The 22,865-nt window shown below is 45.5% G+C and overlaps 1 protein-coding gene across 24 annotated transcripts in view; it reads left to right on the forward strand.

The window, feature by feature from the left end:
- The first annotated feature begins 75 nt into the window (after positions 1-75).
- SPACA3 (sperm acrosome associated 3) overlaps positions 76-22,865 on the forward strand; it is a 33,804-nt gene continuing 11,014 nt past the window's right edge. For 3 of the 24 annotated variants that reach the window (XM_046676558.1, XM_046676573.1, XM_046676572.1), the window contains exons 1-4: positions 76-342; positions 564-651; positions 11,393-11,466; positions 13,299-13,363. The gene's annotated coding sequence lies outside the window, so the exon portion shown is untranslated. Of the gene's footprint in view, positions 343-563; positions 652-2,922; positions 3,263-8,493; positions 8,606-11,091; positions 11,231-11,392; positions 11,467-13,298; positions 13,364-21,324; positions 21,604-22,865 lie in introns of those variants that run through there. The other 21 variants (XR_006890691.1, XR_006890693.1, XR_006890694.1 and 18 more) reach the window with 21 other exon arrangements.

A 22,865-nucleotide genomic window follows, 5' to 3' on the forward strand; every position in this document is an offset into this window, starting at 1 on the left:
CCTTCCTCCAACACGTACTGTTTGCTCACTCTGGGGGAGGTGTGCCAGGTGCTGGGGAGATGGAACAAAAGGCACCAGCCCTGTCCTTAAGAAGCAAGAGAGACGGATGAGCAGCTGATTGAACCACGGCTGTGGCCAGTGCAGTGAGGGAGGGATGCATAGCAGGGGGCCACAGGGGCACAGAACAGGGAGGCGGGGAGATCACGATAGTCGTGGAAGAACGCTGGGAGGAGCTGGTGCCTGAGTTGAGACTTGACAGAGGGTCAGAGAAGTGTTGTGTGCAGACTGGATAATGTGGGAAAGTCCAGGGCTGAGAGAGTGTGGCCAATGTGAGAAATGCAGGTGACTGGGGAGGGCTGGAGTATGGGCTGTAAGGGGCGGTGGGGGGAGGGTTGGACAGGCTGGCCGGGCCTCAGATCAGGGAGAACCTTATAGGCCATATTAGGGAGTTGGAGCTTTATCCTGAGCATAATGGGGACCATAGAAAGGCTTTAACCAGAGGTGTGACTTGATCAGATTTGCAATTTAGAAAGAGTCACTTACTTCATACCCTGTCACGTTAGGCTCCAGGACCCATACATTTGCCTGATGCCACTGGGTACATGTTTCCCCCTCAGTCTGAGACGCTGGCAACTCAATCATGGTATGAAGGTAAGGTGGGCAACTGGGTGGCGAGGGAGGAAGAGAGGGGCTAGGCATCAGAGCAGAAAGCACCGGGGGGCATAATGTGGTTGTGCTGGGTCTGTTGCTGGCCTTTACATGAGGTGTCTCTATCAGAAATGCTGACAAGTAGAGCTTTGAGAATTTGAGGCATGACTGGGTCCTTTCTGATTCATCCCATCTGTATTTTTTTTTTTTAAAGATTGGCACCTGAGCTAACATCTGTTGCCAATCTTTTTTTTCCTCTTCTCCCCAAAGCCCCCCAGTACACAGTTGTATATTCTAGCTGTAGGTCCTTCTGGCTTTGCTATGTAGGACGCTGCCTCAGCATGGCTTGATGAGCGGGGCTAGGTCCCTGTCCAGGATCTGAACTGGCAAAACCCTGGGCCGCTGAAGTGGAGCGTGTGAACTTAATCACTCAGCCATGGGGCTGGCCTCCCATCTGTATTTTTTTCACCTCCGTTTTACAGCTATGGAAACCAAGGCATAGAGAGATCAGTAACTTTCCTAGAATTAATAAGAATCAGAGCAGGAACTTCAATTCCCCACCCCGTGTTCTTAACCTCCACTCCTGCTTGCCTGGGGCATGTGGGGGAAGTCCATAATTGGGAGGAGACAATGGATGTGGCGTCATTCCATTCACTTCTAATTCTAATATTTGTCACTTAAAAAAATGGTTGTCGTGACCCATAAATTAATTTCATGGCTCACTAATCAGTTACAACCCACAGGATGATGGAACGTGGGCACTAAAATGAGGGCTGGCTCGTGGGTGAGGGATTCTCTCTCCATCCAAAATGACTTAATTTGATCCATTTTAAGTAAAACATACCTTTATCAGAATAGCGGCAAAAATTTATGGTGCAAAATGGGATAACTAATTTATCACATGATTGATTAGTTCAAGAGTCATCTGTTGAGCATCTACACTGGGTTGAGCCTTGGAATATAGGAATGGACAAAAATATAATGCGTCTCTTGAGGGGCATATAATCTAAGGTGGAAAGAAACCCATAAAGAGTCATTTTTAATATAATGCGGTAAATGCTAAGTGAGGAGATGTACGTAATGAGAGCACAGAGTAAGGGCACCAAATCTAGGTCATGAGAGTTGCCTGAAGGTGGTGATGTCTCAGAAGAATAGTCAAGGAGGAGGAGGTGTTGGCTGGGAGAAGATTGGGTGAGGTAGGAGACGGTGGAGGTGGGGGGAGGACAGGAGATCCAGGAATTGCGTGATGTGACATTCCGTACTGTGCTCCGGAAGTTACTGCTGCAAGTGTCCGGAGGTGGGCATGGTGGGAGATGAGATGGCAGAGGAAGGGGAGGGCTAGAGCCTGGTCTTTCCCTCGAGGTATTAGGGAGCCATTGACATGGGAAAAGCTCTTACTTTTTCTTGGAAAACTATCAAACGTTCTCTGTCCCCTCACCAGCCTTTAATGTTATCCTAAGTTGGTAGGTGAACGATGGTTTGGTGTTGTGTTAATTTGCATTTCCCTAACTACTGGTCAAGTTAACATTTTTCATGTTTATTAGCTGTTTGTACTTATTCATGTCTTTTCCCCATTTTTCTACTGGGATTTTAATATTTTTCTTATCAAGTTATATGAACACTTTATATATTAAGGGTAACAACCCGTTGTCCTATTTATTGCATATATTTTCCCCAGCCTTGTCATTTGCCTTCTAGTTTTGTTTAGAATGGTTTCTGATGCCCCAAAGTTTTAAATTTGGTGTAGTCAAATGTATTGATTTTCTTTCCCTTAGTGATTTCTTCCATTGCTTTTATGCTTAGAAAATCCTCTCTCATCCAGAGATCAAATAAATATAATTGAAATGTTTGAAGCAGCAGAGAGCCATGGATGGATAATTAATAAGATTCACAGGTTAGATGTAGCGGCAGGAAAAAAACCAACAACCAGAGTAGGAGAAATCAAACCTTCGTTTATCCACCCCAAACCCAGCCCAAGGTTAAAGGTGGGAGCTGTTAGGGAGCACAGAGGTGGATGAGGGAGACGGGAGATGAGGAAATGTGGGAGGGTCTCGAAGGACTAGTAGGAGGTGATCAGGCAGACAGGGTGGGTGGGAGTAGAATGGAGAGGAAGCTACTTGTCCTGAGGTAGGATATGAAGGAACACAGAACGTTTGGTTAGAATCTTAGATGAGAAGAAGCAGTGATGGGAGAGGGAATTGAAAAGAAAATTAGGAAACGCCAAGGGGGGCCCATAAATCGTGTTAAGAAGTTGGGACTTTATTCTGAGAACAGTGGTGAGCCATTGAAAATATAAACCAAATAATTCTTGGTGCCTCATGGAGCCAGTCTGCCTAGAGTTTCGTGTGAGGAGGCGTAATCTGGCAGTCAAAGGTAAGAAGAAAGGAAGACCAATGACAAGATTCCATAGACAATGGCACTGCTCTGCCCTCTCTGAGGGAATAGCCTCTTTTCACCTGGACCAGATGGTGGGGAGATAATGTCTTCTCTCCTCCTTCCCTTTCCCTGTGTTCCTTGGTGCTGAGAAAGCCTGGGCTTTGGAGGGGACAGACCCAGGTTTGGATCCTGACTCTGCCACTCCCTAGCCATCTCCTTTCCCACCTGCCTGCCTCCCTTCTTTCTGCAAATTCCACTGGACACCTATTATGTGCCAAGCATTGTCTAAGTGCTGGGGACACAGGGCAGAGATGAACCACGTAATTTCTGCCCTCATAGGATTATAGACTAGTGAGGGAAGCAAATGATCACTGAAACAAATGTAAAGTTCAAAGTTTTAAAAATGTTTTTAGAAGAGAGATAAAATCTTATTAGGGGACGTGATCTAATAAGATGTCAAAGAAGGCTTCCATTAGAGGGGACCTACTATCTGGAGACTAAGTAGGAGTTCAGAGGTTGAGGAGTGGGGACACAAGGAACAGTCCATGTAAAGGTCCTTTGGCAGGAGGACAAGAACTGAGACAAGGCCAGTGAGACTGGAGAGTAGACAGAGAGGAAGATACAGGTGACCATGAGGCAGGAGGTCACATCATGCCAGACCTTGTAGGTCATGTGAAGTACTTTGGTTTTACTCTGAAGAGTGATGTGAACCCATTCAAATGGTTTATTCAAAACTGCTGGGGCTGGAGTGGGTTGGACGTAGAGACACAATCAGATTTGTGTTTTGAAGAGATCCTTTTGGCTTCTATGTGGAGAACCAGTTGGAGAGGGTCAGAGTAGACAGGGAGACCCAGTGCTATTGCATCAGTCTAGGCAGCAGAAGATGGTAGCTTGGTCTAGGCAGGGAGGGAGAGATGGAAAATTAGGGAAGTGGATATATATAAGAGATATTTAGGAAGTAAAATGAGTGGGACTTGAGGTAGATTGTATATGGACAGTGATGCAAGATAATGGGGTATCAAGAAAGACTCCAGGTTTCAGGTTTGCACATCTAATGGGGATAACAGTTTGGGGGTAGGGATCACTGGTACAGGAAACATCAGAAGAGGATCAGGTATGGGGAAGGGGTTGGGGAAGAGGTTGAAACATCTGCTTTGGACTTGAAGAGTTGAAGATGCATTTGAAATATCTGAATTGAGTTGAAGCTCAGAGAAGACTCGGCTGGAAGTTTTGTTTTTTGGGGAGGAAGAGTGGCCCTGAGCTAACATCTGTGCCCATCTTCCTCTACTTTGTATGTGGGTCGCTGCCACAGCATGGCTTGATGTGTGGTGTAAGTCTGTGCTTGGGATCTGAACCCACGAACCCTGGGCCTCCAAAGCGAAGCATGCTGAACTTAACCACTATGCCATTGGGCCAGCCCCTGGAGACTTTTCATGGATCATTATTATTAGAGTTATGGCTATGAGTGTGATGCTAGGGAAAGAGTATGGAGTGAAAATAGAAGAGGGCCATAAGGAACTCTAATATCTAATATGATCTTGGGCCAGTTGAAGGCTCTTGTAGAGTTATTTTGGTGGTTAAATGAAATACCTTATGCCCAGTGCCTGACATGTAGTAGGCACTCAATAAATGCTAGATATATCACCCTTCTCTCCTTTTAACTAGCCTTTTCCCTTTATTTTATTCCTCTCTGTTTTCTGGCTGTATGTATTGCAGCCAGAGACTTAAACCAAATCTTCCATCTTGAGATGGCCCCCGGGTAACTAGTGCATTTACCAGGCAAGCCTGTTCTTCTCCAGGTCCCAGCCTTGGAGAGTCTCCCTCTTAAGAGATCTCTGAAACTGAACTAAGGGTACTTTGAGCCAATGACCAACACTTGGAGAGCCAATTTTCTTAGCACACACAGCAGTATCTACCTTAGAATGATGATCATGCCACCTCGCCTTTCTAGAACATTTTGTATTTTTTCAGAGAATTTTCGTGTGACGATTATCTCAGTAGTTCATCACAGGATTTTTCATTATAAAATGCATTTGCATATTTTGTTTACCTCTAATTCTTTTTTCACTGCTAAAACAATAGCATTTTGAGCAAGCATGCATATGGATGACTTACGAATTCACTTCACTCTTATTCTGGGGTTTGTTTTCTCTTGTTTCCTCATTTTATTTTTAAATTGTGAGTTTTATCTCCCCGGTCATATTCTTTCACATGTTTCAGTGATTCTCAATATCACAGTTCTGTTTTTTCTCTTCCTTTTTTGGCGTCTGCCCTCTTCATCTCCTCTCAGCAACAGCAAGGGTTCTGGCCCCCAAAGCCCATTGTTCGGGCACATTCAGAAACTCACGTTTTTTATTCCACTTCACCGCGTTTCTCTCTGAGGCAGGTGCTGTTTATTCTTCATTGAAGCTTCATATTAGTTTTAACTAGAGATTTGTTATGCAAGACAACCTCATGATCACGCAACCTCATCCAAGTTCTTCCTCTGCCCCTGGCATCTTAAAGACTCTTCTGCTTCTCAGTCTCAAAAAATCACTCCTCCCCGCTGCCCCTGCCCCTCCCCCATTCTGCATAATACTCCTCTGATTTGCCTTCCTGTATTCCTGATCATCTTCTGCTGTCTGTGTTCATCCTCTCATTAAACGTGTGTCAAGCACCTGTTATGAACCGGACTCTGCTGGGCTCTGGGGATTCAGACACCCACGACCTGGTACTTGACCTTGAGGTGCCCACAGTCTGCAACAGTGGGTTGCAAACCCCATGGCACATTTGAGTCATCGTCTGAGAAATTTAAAAAAAAAAACAAAAACAAATGCCAAAGTCCTAGCCCTAGAGATTCTGATTTAATTGGTCTTGAGTGGGACCCAGGAATTGTTATTTTTAAGAAGAGATTCTAATGTGCAGCCAGGGGTGAGAACAACTCACTAGGCTAATGGCTGAGACAGATGTGTAAACAAGTAATTTTGATACATCCTGAAGGCAGAAGTAAGCACAGGGGCTGGAGGAGAATGGAAGAGAAGCCCACATTCAGCCCAGAGCAGATGACTCGGGGCCCCATCCCATTCTAGAGAACGTTTCCACAGAGCCCTCCCTTCCTACTGGATTTCCAGTAGGATAGGAAAAAATGAAAGGCTCTCTTAAAGTAGCGTTACCTTCTCTCTTCTTGAAGAACAGAAGAGCAATTATGAGCATGGGCTTGGGAGTCAAACCAAAGTGAATCCAAATTCCCAGCTCTGCCACTTTTTAGCTGTGTGGCCTTAGGCAAATTGCTTAAGCACTCTTAAGTCTCAATGCTCTTGTCAATAAAGCGTGCGTGCGTGTGTGTGCCTGTGTGTGAGAATTGAGGGAGCTAATGTCTGTAATGTGCCTAGCCCATTGCCTCACACCTAGTAGGTGCTCAAAAAGTTGTAGCTATGTACACTTTGAAGTACCATACATGCGTTGATGATGCTCAGTGTTTCTTCTTCCAGCAGAAAGTACTCAAATGACCTTCTGTGTTTGCCCTACTGGTCCAGCCCTGCCCAACGGTAACACACCTCACTTGGTCCGCCCTCATGCACTTTCCAAAGGCTAATATCTGAACCTCAGCCTCCTATGTACACTCTTCTCTCCAGCTTCTTTCTTTCCATTTTCCCCGTTGTTTGGCATTTTCTTCACCTCCAACCTTCCCGCCGACATTTCTCCTGGCCCACTGTCTGGTCCAAAGCTTATTGTGGATCTGAACATGATGACTCCCCACGACTTCCTCTGTTGGCCCGCTGTGATTTCTCTAAGGGTGGCCGAGTGGTTCGCTGCTGTCCAGTGTGGCTCCACCAGCCTTGTCTGCTGGTGCATCCCCCTCATGCCAGCATTGGCACAGAAGCCTGCTGCTACTTCTGGTGGGGTTTATTCACAGCAGCGGGCTCCAGCTTGTCAGAGCTGCCGACTGTCCTTCCTAAATGTGTTGTTGTTTCCTTGGCAGCCTCTCGTTTTTCTGGGACAGCGATGCAAGGTTGGCTTGGTCTTGAGGCAGTTTAGAGAACTCAATCGCCAGACCCTAAGTCCCTGAGGGCACTGTCTTGGTTTTATAGCTTGGTCAGTTCTGAAATTATGATGTTATTCTCCCTCCAGAGCCTGCTGCCCACTCTCTCTGAGGCTTTCCTTTCTCCGGAAGCAGAGCTCTAAACACTGCTCTGGTGTCCACGCTTTCTCACTGGACCCCACCTTTATCTGTCTCTTCTCTTGCAGCTCCATAGCACCTCTCTGATTTCCTTGCGTTTCCAAGGAATGTCTGTGCACGGCTCTCTACTCCTGCCTGCTACCCTGTCTTTCTTTCCTATTTACCAGGATTCTGTTTACGCAGACCTCACTTTGGTTCTTTCCCTTTTTTATTTTTTAATTTTTTTAGTGATTTCTGTTTTAATCCATCACCTTTACCGTTTCTCTCTCTGCTCTTTCGTTATTCACTTCTGCACTGGGATTATCTCTTTTGCTCCTTATAACTTTTGGCTTTCTTCTTTCCTATAAGAGGCTTTCTCATATTGTCTTTCCAGGTGACTCAGCCCCATTTGCCTTAGAAAAGGTGAACTGACTCCCTTTCCCTTGATTGCTCTTGTTGTTGGACTAGCAATTTCCTCCTGATTTTGTGTGTCCCCCAGGCCCTCTCCTCTGGAGAACATATCCCACACTCACCTTGCTGGAGTCCATGAGCTTCTTAAAATGTGCCTGGGAGATCCACAGGGGCAGTGACTATTATTCCTGTTTTTAAGTTAGAAAAATGAGACGTAGCAAGGGGGAAACTGAGACCTAAGAAGGGGAACTAACTCTCCAAGCTCAGTGGCTGGTAAAGGAAGAACTGGGAAGACAATGCATGCCCAAGAATTCCCAGTTCACTGCTTCCCCCAGTGTTCTGCCCTGCAAGTGAAATAACTGTGTCAGGGTGGGCTCTGGATCCTGCTTTCAGGAAATTACCATAAAACCCCTCTTGGTGAGCCTGTGGCCTTGGCCTGCTGGTCTGTTGGGTTAATGGCAGATGAATCACCATGTTTCTATTAGGATGTCAGCCACCGGGACTGTGGGAACAAGATTCAGCCACATCTTCCCGTGTACGCCCCATACAAGGCATGCAATATCTTTCCAATGGTTTTCTGGTTTGGACGTGCTTTTAGTCAGGCTTCTGTGTTCTGTTTGGATGAGAAGTCCAGCTATGAGGCCAAACTCCGTCATTCCACTCAACTTCAACCTTGTGCTTCCTGCACAGGTGGGATCAGGTTGGGGGTGTGTGTGTGTGTGTGTGTGTGTGTGCATGCACATGTGTGCATGTTCAAGAGTAGGAGTTTGCTATTGCTTAAGCTAAGACTGAAAAAGGGAGACCTGAGTTGCTGGGCAAGAGACAACATCTCTCCTTCTTGCCTTTCTTTGGAAATCTCACTCAAACTTTCTCTTTCCATGACGGAGGCATGTTAAAGTACGTGTGGTATCTCTCTCTAGACCATTCTTTGCTCCTGCCCTGGAAGAGGAGTGTCCAGACTGGCTGGTGAGAGGCTGATATTCGTGGGTCACCTTTTATAGTGGGCCACTGTGACTCAGAATTAGGAACCAGGTCAGTTGCTTCCTCTCTGACCCCACCCTCCTCAGTGAATCCTCCTCCTCTTACTGTCTCAGTGTGGAGCACATTTGGTCCAGGCTCAGGGCTACTTAATAGAAGGTTTGCATCCTTGTCTGTATAGTTGAGCTGAGCTTCCTCTGTAGGCCTGCTCACTTCTCTGCAGGTCACCTTTGGGTGTGTAGATGGGGATATGTTCCAATATCTAGATTTGGGAGTTAAGAAGTCCCACATATACCCTTGGCCTGATTGGAATTCTCAAACACAACTTATAAGAAAGCCTGTGTTTAAGAGCTGGAATGTACCAGGTTGACGAATAAACTTGACATTTGCTTCCCATTTGGCTTATGACCCTTGTACGGCCATACCATTCATCTGATCTCATTGGAGCTTGGAGGGGAGGAGAGGAACATGCTACCTGGGGCTCCTAACATCTCTCATCATCTGAAAGATGTGATGAAAATTCATAAAGCGTAAATGGTGTGAAAAAGTTCAAAGGTAAACTCATTAAGTCCAGAGTCACAAGGTATGCTTAGGAGGAAAAAAAAAAAAAAAAAAAAAGAGAAGTCATCTAACCCCTTATGAGAATCATTATCACAGCACTGGAGAATGTCATGCTGAGAGAACCTTGAGAGACCAGGACACTCGCGTGGACTGGGTCCCTACTGTATGTAGGGAGCTGTTTTAACACCTTACATGCATGATTTAATTTAATCTTCACAACAAATGAATGACCTTATGAGAAGGAATGATTATTCCCCTGAACCCTAAGCTCAGAGAGGTTGAGGCACTGTCCCAAGGTCACAGAATTACTTAGTAGCAGATGAAGGATGAGAACTCAGTTTTCCCAAGTCCTATTTTCGGTCCCTTCCTATCCTGGTTTGCCCAGTTTTATGAAGGCCAGATCTGCACATGGTCCCTAAGAGAGCGTGATGCTCCTCTTGAGAGGGGTTGGCATTGAGGAGGACAACCCTATCTCTCAGGTGTCCTGATAGCGGGGATGCCCTTGCCAGATGGACCCTTGGGTGTGACCCTGTGTGGCTGTCCCTTTCTTAGGTACCCAGAGGAGAACATCTTCCTGCTTGGGGATAAAGTTCAGAAGGTGGGGCTGGGTCCTGCTGTGCTGGCTGGTGGCCAGCTATGAATAAGGAAACAGCTGGAATATGGTGCAATAAGGGCCAAGACAGAGCCAGGACCCAAGTTCCTGTGCTTTTCTCTGGGTGTTAGGTGGTCTCCTTTTTCGTGCGCCTGGTGCCATGGAGGGATCGCATTTGGGAGTTGGGATGTATTACCCTCCCCTTCCCTTCTGGGTAAAATCCAGGATTCGTGTCGCATCATCTTTCAAGCTTAGGGGTTTTTCTGAGGTGTCTTCAAATAAAATATGTGCCTAGTGAGGACTGGTCCTTCCTGAGGCCCTGGTTAAGTACTACGGTTGGAAAGAGACTCACGACTCCTGCTCATCCCTTAAGACTTGACTCAGCCGCCACCTCCTCCCAGCTTTGGGTTGGACTGTTCCCTCTGCCTGGAACCTCCCTGCTCCCCAGTTCTTCCTCAAGGTACCTCTCAACTGCTGCCTAATATGATGATAGCCAACACTTATGCACCCTTCCATGTATTTTTAGGTTTATTCATTCATTTAATCCTCTTAACAGCCCTATAACATAGGTGTCATTTTATTCCACATTTTTGTGGATGAGTAAAATGAGGTTAAGTAACTTGTCCAAGGTTACACTGTTACTAAGTGAAAGACCTGGGATTGTCTTTGAGTCTATTTCCAAATACAGAAATTGATGGCATGGTACAGGAAAGGAACATGGATTGGGTTCAAATCCTGGTCCCATTGCTTAAAGCTGTGAGTTTGGGAGGTGGCTTAGCCTACTTGAGCCTCAATTTTCTCATCTCTAAAAGGGGGTATGCATCCAACATCATGTAGTTGCTTCTGAGGTTTAAAAGCAATAAACAATGAAAGTGACAATCATTCATGAAAAAGAAATAAATATTAGTTCCCTTTGCTTTGCCTCTTTCAACTTTGGAATGGATAAATTATATAAATATAAAACTTTAGCATAGAATAGCATGTCAGAGCTGGAAAGGATCTTAGCTATGACCTAATCCAATGCTTTGGATCTTAGCTATGACCTAGTCCAAGACTGAAGGGCAAGGAGGTGACATCCCCTGCTCAGGGTGACACAGTAAGTCGGTGACTGTGACAGACACTGTGAGCCGCCTCCTCTAATATCCATGATCTGATATCTATTCACTCCTTCGTCCTTAGTAATAGAACTTCTGGTTTTTAGTTGGGTTCATGGCTTATCAGAAAAAGACTACATTTCCTAGCTTTCCTTGGAGTAAATGTGGCCATTTGACTATGTTCTGGCCAATGAGATGTCAGTGGAAACATCATGAGATGATGTCTGGAAGACTCCTTTAAAAGGGAGGAACCTGGCCCTTCTTCTCCTTTTCTTGCATCTTGCTGCTTGGAGGGCACATCTGAGCACCGGAGCTCCGTCTGTCATCTTGGAACGGGAGGACAAGTCACACCCTAGGAATGATGGAGCCTTCACGCTGCCCTGAGTTATCTGCCTCTGGATTGATTTCACATGAGACACAAATAAACTTCAGTCTTGTTTAAGCCACTGTTACGTGGGTTTCCTGTTACTTTCAATCTAACTTAATCCTAATTGACAGCGTTCAACATGGACTAGAATGAAGGTCAATAAATGTTTGTTGGATTGACAGTGGGTCCCCAAGAGAAGTCTGGCCTGTCTTTTCCCATCTCTGCAGGTATTGGTGAGAGAACCTGGAGTTTTCACAAGAAAACGTGCTGAAGCCCTGAAATGACTTCTTGTGCCTTACAGGTGCGGGCAGGCTTGCCTCTGGAAAGTACATGGTGGCTGGAGTGTGCTTCTCAGGTGTGGGTGGTCTGGGTTCCGTCAGCCTTCCTTCTCCAGCCACAGGGGGACAAACTGCGGGCAGACCCATCCTTTGGTTCCAGACGTGGGTCTGTGCATCCCATTTGCCCCCTGAGTTCTAAGCCAGTGAGCTGAGGAAGCCTGCAGCAGCCCAGAAGGATCAGCGAGGTCGACTGAGGGCCTCTTCTCTTCTTCCTGTGGCTGCTACTGGCATGTTTTGAAATGGATGGTTTCTCATTTTTTTCCTTAAAAAATTTGCTCCTTTTTCCTTTTTTCCCCTTTTTTGAATTAATTTTTTCATTGTGAAATATTTCAAAGATCAGACAAGAATAGAAAGGAGCATAATGAATACCTATTTACCCACCATTAAGTTTTTATCAAATCTTAACATTATGTCATATTTGCATCAGATCTCGTCTAAGAAGTAAAGCATTACTGATGTAATTGAGGCTCCTGTATATTCCACTCCCATTCCCATTCCTCCCGCGCCTCCCCAGAGCTAACTATTACCATGAATCCAGTGTTTATCATTCCTATGTATGTTTTTATGATTTTACTACATATTTATGTATCCCTTAATACAATATAGCATTATTCAGTAGGGCCTTAAATTTTACATATAAATTATAGCATACTCCGCTTATCATTGGATGCTCCATTGCATAATTATACCATAAAGTATTTCTCCATTTTCCTGTTGATGAATATTTAGGTTATTTCCTTGTTTTCTTCTTTATAACCAGACAGTACTCCTGTACTTATCTCCTGGGGCACACATGAGAAAGTTTCTTTAGGGCAAACGTTAGCAGCTGCGACCCACAGGTCAAATCTGGCTGCCACGTATTTTTGAATGGGCTGTGAGTAAAGAATGGTGTTTTTTTTTTTTTTAGGAAGATTGGCCCTGAGCTAACTACTGCCAGTCCTCCTCTTTTTGCTGAGGAAGCCTGGCCCTGAGCTAACATCCGTGCCCATCTTCCTCTACTTTATACGTGGGACGCCTACCACAGCATGGCGTGCCAAGCAGTGCCATGTCCGCACCCGGGATCCGAACCGGTGAACCCCAGGCGGCCGAGAAGCGGAACGTGCAAACTTAACCGCTGTGCCACCGGGCCGGCCCCAGTGTTTTTTAAATTTAAATTTTGATAAAGTGCAGTAAAATATACATAGCATAAAATTTACCATTTTAACCATTTTTAAGTGTACAGTTTAGTGGCATTGAGTACATTCACATTATTGTGTAACCATCACCGCCATCCATTTCCAGAACGTTTTCATCTTCCCAAACTGAAACTCTGTGCCCCTTGAACACTAGCTCCTTATTCCCCAGCTCCAGCATTCTACTTTCTGTCTCTATGATCTGACTACTCTAGGTACCTCACGTAAGTGACATCATACAGCATTTGTCCTTTCTTTCACTCTTTCAGCACAGTGTCCTCAAGGTTTATCCAGACTGCAGCAGGTGTCAGAATTTCCTCCCTTTTAAGGCGGAATAATATTTCATTGTATGTACATACCATGTTTGGTTTATCCATTCACCCGCTGATGAATGGTTTTGTACATTTTTAATGGTTAAAAAGAAGAATATTTTGTGACCCATGAAAATTATATGAAGTTTAAATTTCAGTGTCCATAAATAAGTTTTATGGGAACACAACCATAGGCAATCATTTAAGTATTGTCTGTGGGTGCTTTCTTGCTAAAATAGCAGAGTTGAGTAGTTGTGACGGAGACCCTATAGTCTGAAAAGCCTGAAATACTTACTCTCTGGGCCTTTACAGAAAAGTGTTCTGCCCCCTGCTCTATGGTATGAAGTCACCTAGAAGTGGAGTCATTGAATGGTCAGGTATGTGCATCTTCAGCTTTGCTAGATAATGTAAGATTGTTCTTCAAAGTGGTAGAACCAGGCAGTGTTCAAGTTTTCTGTAAACTTTTTTAAGTAATCAGAATCTTTCTTTAAATGAAGGCACTGGAAGGGTCCTTAAAAGGCATTGTGTAGTCAGTTGTGTTGCTACATAAACAACTTTGAAATTTCGGTGGCTTACAATAAGCGTTTACTTTGGGCTCATGGGCCTGCATGTTGGCTTGGGTTTGGCTGATCTATACTGGCTCAGCTCAGCGTGGCTCGGAGCTGTGGGTTGGGTCTAGATCTGCTCCACATGCCTCTCACACTCCTTGGACTTGTGTCTTTAACTGAGGCAAATTCTTATCACTGAAAAAGGAAGGCGTTCTAGAGGGTCAGTGCAATGGCGCAAGCACATTTCAAGTCTTTGCTAGAGTCATGCAAACATCCCATTGGTCAGAGCATAGGTAAGCCCAAAGTCATGGGCTGGGGAAATATGCTCTGTCCACCATGAAGCATGGTAAGAGTGGAGATGTATAACCCTCCCATAGCGGGGTGGAGATCTGAGACCAGTAATTAATCTACCACACGCATCAACCTTTTTCAGCTTCAGAACCTTTTCTTCAAACAAATCCTTATGTGGAATTTTAATATATAATATGGAGAAGAGAGAAGCTGCTCTAATTGACGTGAGGGGGTAGTGGCGGCGGAACCCTGCCTGCTCCCCTTCCCTCTGCTCCCCTGCCGTGCCTCATGGGACGTCTGGGCAGAGTCTCCCAAGCTTCACGGACTGTCACTTGACAACCAGTCCTCTCTCAGGAGATGTCACAGAGCACTTTTCCCGCAGGATCCAGGGATCTGAAGCCATGCTTAAGAAGGGGAAGACCCTCTCCAACGGTTGTGTCTCAATGTGTGGTCGTGGAGGGGTGCCTCCTAGAGACCAGGGGTAAAGAGGATGCCTCAGGCCACACCCGGCTGCTGGCAAAGCCAACAAACTACCCTAGTTTTTTCCATGGCTCAGCCTCAACTGGCTGGATTGCTGCAGCTCCAGCTCCTCTCCTGCCTCTGGCTCAGGTGCAGGAGATCCTTGTCCTGTGGAACATTTAGCTCTCAGGTCATCAGTCTCCTGTCAGGGGGACTGTGGCTCTTATCATTACTGATTTTCCACCATGGTCTCAGCAGCACCCTTTGGACAGGCAGCCAGGTTGCTCTTTCCAGAACTGAGCCACAGGCTGGCCCCATCCCACGTGGCCTCTCTACTTCTTTCCTCTCCCATTGGCTACATGGGAAGCCCGTGCTGGGAAGTCAAAACGCTCAGGTGTTAGGCCAGACCACATCTCACTGCAGGCTGCAGGATTGCTCTAAGTTTTGGTCCCCTGCATCTGGCTAGACCAGGAAGCAAGGTCCAGCCTCCTCTGCCTCTCTCCACGCAGCAGTGGGGACAAGCCCAGAAGGCTCCTGTCACCAGCCCTACGGCTCTGCAGCAGCCACTTCTACCCTTCCCAGTCAATGCCCCCAGAGCTCAATCAACAGATCCGTCTCCACGTTTGATGTTTCCTATTAGATTTCTCCTATAACGTTCTTGTCCTTTACGACTTGGCAGTGTCTGTATTTTTGTTCTTGGTACCTAATTAAAATAGGATAAATTTAATAAAAACCTTGGGCAGTCACTAGGAAGGCAGTGATAACGCAGGATGATGGAGGCAAGAAGGGGAGTGGACTTGGTGTCTGTAGGGGCTTTGTCTTGACTCATTTGTTCTACAAATACTTATTAAGCATCTATTATGTACCAACGTCTGGGTTAAGCACTGAGAAGCTACTGAGAAACAAGAAAATACGGCCACGTACCTGTTCTCTTCCTGACCCACCTGCTGGGCAGATCTTGCCCCAGATGGGCAGATTTTCCAGCAGTGACTTGTGTGCATCCGGCTTTGGCTGGCCGCTTGGACCTCGTCCCAGCCGGAGCAGCTGTCCTGACACAGCTCCTTTCACTCCTGAGTTGCTTTGCCTTTAAACTTAGCACCTTGAGCCTTGAGGGCTGACTCCTCTAGAGGCCAGCCCAGGGCTGAGATTCTGCCCTGCCCGGCCCTGTCCTGATCTCTGAGCTGGCTTGCTCTCAACTCCTTGCCCTAGACTCAAAGGAAGGGGCTGCTTTAAAAGGCCAAGTGTTGAATTCTTTTGACAATATAATTAGATTAAAGCTTCTCGAATAACTCTATTGCCTTTGTAGAAATTGGCTTCCTTTGTTGAGGAAACTGAATGATAGCTAAAACCATTTTCCCTGGAGAAAGGAAAGATTTAACCTGAAGAAGAACGAGTTTCTACTTCTTATTGAAAATGTTTAAGGAACCAGAACTGCCTGTCTTTTTCACGTGGATGCCACTGCCCGCTTCTGTCTCCTCTGTCTTCCTGTCTGTCTGTCAGTCTCTTCTGCCAAGCCTGATTCTCTCCCTACTCCCAGCAGGAGGAATACACAGCCGGCAGTTCATGGATCTGTCTCACAATCCCATGAGCTCCGTGCACAACAGCAGGACTCTGTTTTAAGCGTGTCCTTCCGAGCTCAGCTGCAGCCCTCCCTGTGGGAGTCCTAGTGGATGCTGGTATTCTGGACTTTAGATCCAGTTGAGGGGCTTAGGCTCTGATCATTCCTCGGGGGTTGTGTCTCCTTTTAAGTTGAGTGATTGGTTTTAGACGTTTAGCCTTAGGACTTGGCATTTCAGAATGTTAGGTCTGCATAGCTTAACTTATCTACATCCTTGTTGACCTTTAATCAATAGACGACGGTCTTGGTTTAACCATGGGATGGATTCTGTTTTACAAGACTGCTTTCTTTACCCGGGCTCAGGGGTAGGATGACGCCTTTCCCATTTTAAACAGTCAAGGGTAGTCATCTTTATCTCCTCTGACTCACATGTTCTTGGGGGTGCAGTGGAGGAAGGGAGAAGATACTAAGGTTGAAAAAACACAAGTATATGTGCTCCATCCTTCAGATCCTCATCTTGATTAAACGCCCAATGTTTGCTTTTCATTATGTAAAATGGATGTATTTGTGTGTGTGTGTGTGGGGGGGGTGTGGGTGGGTGTGGGTGTGTGCGTGGGTGTAGGTGGGAGGGTCACACAGGCCACCAAACATCTTTCTTGTGGAACCGTAAGAGGGTTTGACAATGTCTGTGATTTCTCATGGAAATCTTAAATATGAAAGCAATTGAACCTAGGCAGGGAATACACTGACTGGGACCCCCCTGTGGCTCTCAGCATATAATAATGAGAGGCAATGTTGACAATTAGGCCACTAAGTGGAGAATGGTAGAGGAGCGGTTTGATTCAGGTCAGACTTGGCATCAAAGCTCTGCACCCCACTCGGCGTGGACTGGGCTGTTGGAGTGGTTCTTCCAGTGGAAACTTTTTTCTCTTTCTGACGGAAACGTTTCTCCTTAGGATGGATCAGAGGCCCAAACACAGGCCCATGCATCTCCAAAGCCCTCCTTCCTTCTGCCTCACCAGGCTGCCTGCAAAGCCCAAGCTCCATAGCTGCCTCTTGGAAAGGTCTGAAAAAATGTGATTCTCTTGTCTCAAAGGTCCCTCTGCCCTGGTGCCCATTGAATGAGGACATTTTTTGGTAAATCACAGGACCTTTGAAACTTTTTCCCCTGCTGATTCTTTACGATGGTTTTCTTAAAAAAAAAAAAGACAAAGTTTACTAAACGCCGACTATACATAAGCTTAGTGCCTTTTCCTCCTCACACATGTAGGAATGGTGAAGTAGGAGTGATCACTCCTTTACTATAGTTGGAGAAATGGAGGTGAGGAGAGTCTCTTTTTGGCTCATGGAGACTCAAGACACCATAAGCAAAATCAACAGGCGGGCCGCTAGGAAGCATGGCTGGAGGGTGATAGTGCCAGGAGGGGCCATGTAAGTCGTCAAATAAAACCAAGACGTCTCATTTTATAGGTTAGGAAACTGAACGTGACCTAGAGACGAGGTGGCCTGTCCAACCTCACGCAGAAACTAGGAGCAGAGTGAGAACCAGGCCGAGACTGCTCTGTGCTCTGTGTCAGGGTGTTTTGATCTTGGTGCTATTGACATTTTGGGCTGAATAATTATTTTATGAGGCTGACCTGTGTGTTGTAAGATGTTAAGCCGCATCCCTGACTTCTGCTCACTAAATGCCAGTAGCATCCCTCTCCCTAATTGTGGTAACCAAAAGTATCTTCAGTCGTTGCTAAGTGTCCCCTGGGGGACAAAATCACCCCTCGATTAGAACTACTTTGGGCCCATTGAACAGCCTGAACCTGGATCTCAGGTCTTTGCTTGCAGTTTGGGAAGGAAATTGCTTTGGGGTGCTAAGGGGAGAAAGTCTTTCCTCCCAACCCAACCCCCCAGCACCTTAGGAGAGCTCTGCTGGGGTCTCTGATGTCAGCCGGGAGGGAAGAGCTCTCCGAGAGGTGTGGGGAAGGTGGCAGAGGGGACACAGCAGGAAAGTCAGACTTTCTAGGAGGCGCATCTCATTCTCCCCATTCCAGAGATGAAGACGTAGGCATTCAGAGGGTTGAACACGCCCACAGAACCAAGAATGACTTCTCTTCTACTCATCATAGAGCGCCCCAGACAGTACCCAGGGTAACTGTCCCGCCGTTTGTGCTCTGGGCCCGTGAGCAACAATGTGGGAGGACTCCTCTTACGTACTGTCAATTACAAGACGAGTGTGTTAATATGAAATTATCTTCTGGAAAGTCAGATCTGGTCCCTGCCCTGACTCTTGCTTGCTGTGGGCCCTGGAGCAATTTGCTTTCCCTTTGGGGATCTTTGTCCTCCTGTTCATAAAATGAGGAGGTCCGACTGCACCGGTGGTGGTGTGTCATCTTCCCGCTGTCCCCATCAGCCTCCCCACACCTCCAATCTTGAGACTCAAACAGGGCAAATAAAGGTGTTTTCAGCTCCTTTATTGAGTCCTATGGAGGAATATGTGTATTCTTAAAACTCAGATTAACCTGCCTTATTGACAGGAAGGATGTTCATAAAGACAACTTTTTAGGCACTAAAATGTTAATGACTGGGCCTTTGTGAGGAACAGCAACATGGAGGCAACCATTTATCCTAAAATTACACCATGAACCATTTGACAAAGTGAGACAGGGCACAGGTCTGGCTGGGTGTGATCTCAATAGTCTCTTAGGGCTGATGTATATTTATATTTTTGGGTGCAAGGAGAGCGCTCTCTGGTGGTAAATCCTCAAGCTCCGCCAAAGCTGAATGTTGTCCAGTGGCTCCCACAGAACAGCGCGGAGGGCCTTTGGAACAAGACCAAAGTTGGGTTATTAAGAGAGTAATCAGAGAATCATATTTTTGGAACCTTTCAAGAGGCAGTGATGGATCTTGGGCTTTGCAGTCAAAGACCTTGGGTTTTGGAGTCAGACTTGGTTACAAATCGCTTTTTCAAAGCTGTATGCCCTTGAGTAAGTTACTTAACTTCTTTTAGCCCCATCTTATCTGTGAAACTGGGATGACAATACACACTTCTCAGGGTTGTTTTAGGAGTAAACAAAGGAAGTAGGGGTGGAGAGAGTGACTGAAGATGAAGCTGGAAAGATATGGCCTGATTATGAAGAGTTTATGTACCAGCTAAAGAGTTAAACTTGATTCCAAGAACAAGGAAGCCCATGGAAGCTTGTAAGCAAAGGTGACATGATAGGACTTGTGTGTTGTAAAGATAACTGGTGGCAGTGTAGACAATGGAGAGGCCTGAGACTGGTGGTGGTGATGGAGCTGGAATACATGGGAAAGATATTTTAGAAGTAGAATTGATGGAATATGGTGGGTATTGAAATGGGAGGGGAGAGGAGAGAGGGTGCAGACAGAAATGGCAACATGCATATGTATAGCTATTAAAGTGCTTTCCCATAAGCCTTCTTACCTGATTCTCACAATAGTTTTATGGGCTAGACATTGTCATTTTATCATTCTCATTTTATATGTAAGGAGAGTGAAGCCGAAGGATATACAATTAGTAAGTGGCAAAATGAGAGCATTATTCACAGGTCTTTGAGCCTCTGTCTCTTAGATCACACTGCCTCTCAAGGTTCAGCGTGCAGTCACGACAGAGGGAGAGGCAGGCTGGGCCCAGAGTTGGATGTGCATTGGCCCCCAGGTTGTGCAATCTCCCTGGTTGCTAGGAGGCTCTGATAACTAGAGTCCCCAGGTTGCTAGGCAACCTGGGTTGCTAAGAATCTCAGTTTATTATAAGTCTTGGGTTGTTAGAAGCCCCAGGTTATTCAATTTTTCAATTTATTAAAGGCTTCATGGTTCTCAAAGCCCCAAGTTATTAGAGACATCAGTTCTTAGAGGCCCCAGGCTCCTAGAGCTCTAGGCTCTTGAAGTCATCAGGGGGTTAGCCCACCCTGGTTGCTAGGAATTGCAGGATTTTAGACGCCTGGCTTTGTGGACGCCCTCAGCTTTTGAAGGTGTCAGTTTACTGGAAGCCTCATTTTTTTAAGCACCTCCAGCTTGTGAGGGTTCTCAAGTTGCTAAGGACATGGACTCAGATTTTTAGGACCCACGGCTTCCAAAGCCATGGGTCAGGCATGCAATTTTCTTCCTCCCATTCAGCCTCTTTCTGTCTGGTTGGCTGGTGTGACTGATGCGTGATGTTTCTCTCGTAGGTGACCTTGGTCAGCTCCCATGGCTGCACTGACTCATGCGTTCTACTCAGCATTCTAACCACTTAGGTGCTGGCTTGAATGCCTACTGTAGAGCAGAAACTTGTGGCCATTCTAAATAAACCAGGTGGTCTAGTGCGTTTGGGTTATGTTTATGTTCTAATCATTCACCCTCTAGCTAGTCAGTTTTAAGTAATCTTAAATTAGACTTTGTGAAAAATTTCAGAGTTGACTGCCCCTCATTTCCAATGATTTTATTAGATTAGTCAGAACAATAAAACCAGCCTGGGCCTTTTTGCTTTTTAAAAAAACTTTTTATTTTCAAATAATTATAGATATGCAGGAAGTTGCAAAAATAGTAAGGAAAGATCCCCCGTGTCCTTCATTCAGTTTCCCCCAATGGTTACATCTTACATCACTACAGCATGAGATCAAAAGGAAGACCCTGACATTGCTACAATGTGTGTATATAGTTCTATGTTGGTCTATAACGTGTAGGTTTGTGTTTTCACCACCACCATCAAGATACAGAACTGTTCTGTCACCACAAAATCTCCCTTGTGCTATCCCCTTGATAGCGATGTTCATCTCTATCTCTCCCCAACCAGTGTTTTTAAATGTATTTACCTAAGCTTTATCCAATGGGTGAGTGCCTCGCCCACTAATAGGTCAAGGAAATACAGAGATAAATATAACATACCCCTTGCCCTGGAAGAGCTCACAGACGGGGCTACTCTCACGTGCGCCATAAAGAGTAGAGTAATGTGGTTGTTCCGTGATAGGGATGGACTCAAGGTGCAGGGGCAAGAACATAGGTTGGAGGGTTCGGGAGGTAGAGAGTGTTGGATTAACCTTTTCTGCAAAAGTTACAATGCTGGGCTGATTTCGAATGATGAAATGGAGTTATCTGGTACCCGCTGAAGAGAGATTTTAGGCAGATAGGTTTGGGGAAGAGTGTGTAGTTCAGACGGTGGGAGCCCAGTTGGAGAAGTGGAAGAGGACAGACTGTGGAGGACCATCAAGCTGCTGAACCGAGTCAGATGAACTAGTCCTGCAAGTGATGGAGATCCATTGAAAGGTTTAAAAATGGGCAATGTTGGATTCAGCACTATTATTTAGATGTAGAGAGACCAGGTAGGAAATGATTTCAGTCCCAGATAAGATACGCTGAGAGCATCAACAAGAGTGGTGGGAACAGATATGGAAGAACCATTTTGACCCCTGAAGGACTTCAGGATGGAAAGGGGGAGTATGACGGGGATGAACAAACACTTTTTCCAAGATTGATGTTTGTCCTTTTTCTTTAGGCTGTGTCTGTTTCCCTGAGAGCAAAGCCCTAGGATAGAAGTTCAGGAAGACGAATGCTAGCAGAGTAATTCCCTGCTTATCTGGAGATCTGGTGACTTCAGGGAGGGCCAACACAGCACGAGCCTGGATGAAGAAAAGGCCTCTGATGAGTTAAAAGGAGCACATGATTTTCCTTTTCCACATCCTCCAGGCCCTTTGACTCAGAGCTTTTTTTGACAATTCATGTGCAGTTCTCTAAAGTATGGTTATTTGGTTTCTTCCTCCCCAAATAAACAAGAATGAAAAACTACCTTTTAGCGAGTGTCTGCTTGGTGCAGGTTCTGTGTCAGGTGCTTTGGGTGTTATCTCATGAGTCCCCTCAACACCACCCTGGGTGGTGGTTTTTTCCATTTTATAGGTGAGGATATTGAGGCTCAGCAAGGCTCAGCACCCTGCCCAGGTCACGGAACTACTAAGTTTTGTGACATCAGGACTCCAGCCCCAGTCTGGCTGCTTTTGGCCAGCTGCGTGGTACTGCAGAAGCCACAAGTCATAAGAGGGGAGGGAAGAGTGTCAGCCAGCAGTGGCACCGGGTCAAAGAGGGAAGAATGTGGATTGAGGAACCTGACAACTGTTAAATGGTTTTTCTACCAACTTCACACAAACAGTGTATCAGCATTCTCTAGAGGAACAGATCTAATAGGATGTGTGTATGTGTGTGTGTGTATCTATGCTAATAGGATGTGTGTGTTTATATATGTATATAAATATGTATGTATGATATATCATGATATGATATATATATATAATACATATATATGTATGTATGTATGATAAGGCTCATGCAATTACGAGGTGAGCAAGTCCAAGATCTGCAGGATGAGTTGGTAAGCTGGAGACCCAAGAGAGCCAACGATGTGGTTCCAGTCCAAAGGCTGACAGACTCGAGACCCAGGAAGAGCAGAATATTCAATTTGAGTCCCCAGGCAGGAAAAAAGCCAATGTCTCAGCTTGAACACAATCAGGCAGGAGGAATTCCCTCTTATTTGGGGAGCATCAATCTTTGTGTTCTATTTTCAGGCCTTCCGTTGGTTGGCTGAGGCCCACCCACATTAAGGAGGACAATCTGCTTTACTCAATCTACGGATTTAAATGTTAACCTCATATCATGCACACTATAGTGAATATAGACAACAATATTGTATTGTAATCATCAAACTTGCTAAGAGACTAGAACTTAATTATTCTGACCACTAAAAAGAGAAATAATTATGTAATGTGATGGAGGTGCTAATTATCGATACAATCATAGTCATAATATATAAATGTGTCAAATTAACATGCTGTATACCTTAAATTTATATGTTATATGTCAAATATACTCCAATTAAAAAATGTTAATCTCATCCAGAAACACCCTCACAGAAACACCCAGAATGTTTGACTAAATATCTGGACACTCTGTGGCCCGGTCAAGTTGACACAGAAAATTAACCATCACAAGGAGGAAGACGGAATGATAGAGACACAAAACTAGAAGAATATGCTGCTGTGAGGCTAT

This window comes from Equus quagga, chromosome 11 (genome assembly GCF_021613505.1).
Source record: "Equus quagga isolate Etosha38 chromosome 11, UCLA_HA_Equagga_1.0, whole genome shotgun sequence".
Taxonomy (NCBI): Eukaryota; Metazoa; Chordata; class Mammalia; order Perissodactyla; family Equidae; genus Equus; species Equus quagga.